This window comes from Belonocnema kinseyi, chromosome 10 (assembly GCF_010883055.1).
Source record: "Belonocnema kinseyi isolate 2016_QV_RU_SX_M_011 chromosome 10, B_treatae_v1, whole genome shotgun sequence".
Classification (NCBI taxonomy): domain Eukaryota; kingdom Metazoa; phylum Arthropoda; class Insecta; order Hymenoptera; family Cynipidae; genus Belonocnema; species Belonocnema kinseyi.
Window position 1 is genome coordinate 78462905 of NC_046666.1, and position 2174 is coordinate 78465078.

Sequence of the window (2174 nt, forward strand, 5' to 3'; positions counted from 1 at the left end):
ATTTGCTTTTTGTATTTACAAACACACCGCAGCCAATAGTACCATTTACAGCCTCATCAATAGCCATAAACTGATATCCTCAAATCCATTTTCCTACAATTTCTCCCCAATCCCAACCCCAAATCCTAAAAACTCCCAGTCACCCGACATTATCCAAGTGTGAGTGAATGGGTTACAAGTGTAAGAGGGAAAGCATCGAGCAAAGAACGACTAAAGTACATATTCGTCGGACTGTAGGGACATTTTGCATTAATTGTGTAAACACGAGAACTTAAGGAAAAAGCAAAAAAAGCTGTTTAAACAAAAATCCCACAAAGGGCGGAAAACAAAATGTACGAACGAACATTGATACTACTGTCTTCGTTATCCTTTTTATTTTTTATAATATATATAAATATATATATATATATATAAAATATATATATAGATAATGATACGTCGTTTCTCCGTTCGACACGCTACAACAATATTTACATTGTCGCATTATTGATTATTGATTATTACCATTATTGCGAACTATTAATTATTACGATTTATCATTATTAATATTATTATTAATACCTTTTATTATTGTCATTATTATCACGATTATTATTATTATTATACTGATGACGATTATTGCGATTATTATTGCGATCATCTTTACGGTTATTATTATTATTACTATTATTATTACGTGGTACAATAAAAATTTAATAAGCATATTCAGTCTTGTTATTTATTTATTTCTGATAGCAATGGCGGACTGTGTTGGCGTTTCACAGTGTGTTGGATCTGGTATTTACTATTTAAAATAGTCTACAATTATGAATGGATTTGGAAGTCTTTTTTTCAGAAATAGTCACTATTATTGAATGTTAAAGTTCATTTGTAAAAACAAACGGTCAAATATCGTTTTCTCTGGGAAAACAATTTTTTCAACTACAGTTGCTCAATACTCAATTTAGCTATTTTACTCAAAGCCATATTTTACGTGTCATACTAAAATTTTAAAAAAATTTTTTAAAATAAGCATTACCACAAATTAATTTAATATTGATTGCTGAAGTTATGACCTATATGCAAACATCATTACGATTGTTATTAACACATTTACGAATAAATATGTATGCATTTTTTGGTAGAATTTTTTGTAACGTTTTTCATTTAATCATTGATGGTATAAATTTTTATATAATTATATTTAATGATTGTGCTAAAAATGAGGAAATGGTATCACTGAAAAGCTACTCAAGAGAAGTTTAAACTTTGTTATCAACTAACAAATTTTTCTTGAATTGGAGTGAAATATTCGCAGTTACTAGTTTCATCAAGAAAACATTTAAAAACCATAAAAATTCATTACTAATTGAACTGTCGGACATCATATGGGCATCAAATTTCTCTTACTATAATTTCACCAGCTAGCCAGTCGTTCACTGCTTCGTAACCAGAGTAAAAATGCTTCGACTTGAGTTTGATTCGGTTATGTCTTGAGTTCGTCTCCAAGACATCCATTTCTGGCTGTGTCTCAAAAGGGAGTCGAGACATAGGCCTTCGTCTTATTTTTATGACCACGACAGGTAAGTCGGCGTTTACTTGTCTCAAGTCGAGCCTCATCTTGGCTAAAATTGACCTTTTTCGCCTCATAAATAAGATTAAAATTAATAAAAGAAAAATTTGTAATTATTAAATTACTTATTTTTAGTTTTAAAAAAATCAGAATGTGTGGGTCTGAGCGAGTATCATCCTTAAATTTTTCTTTAAAAAATTAAAATTGTAACTTTCTAGAAGGGTAACTATAACAAATATTAGCTGTTACGACATTCAGAATGACCCTTTGTATTATGACAGGTATAAACTCGAAGTTATAAACCACTCGTTTTGGAGTGGTAAACATTCGATTCAACACATAAATCTATGCCTTAAAAGCATAGAAACTTGTCTCCAAGACATACATGAAAGTCTGGCTCCGTCTCAAAACTGAAAAATGCTGAAGTCGAACCTATCTGATATTACTTTTGTGCACAGACCACAATGCGAAATTTTCTACATTGTATGTTAAAAACTATTATATCAAATGTCTATTACAATTTTTTTTGTGTGTACCTTGGCCTGCTACTGCTTATTCAGGTATTGAAAAATAATTTTCACATTTTATTTTTCTTAATCCTAATAGGACCCTTCTGTGGTTG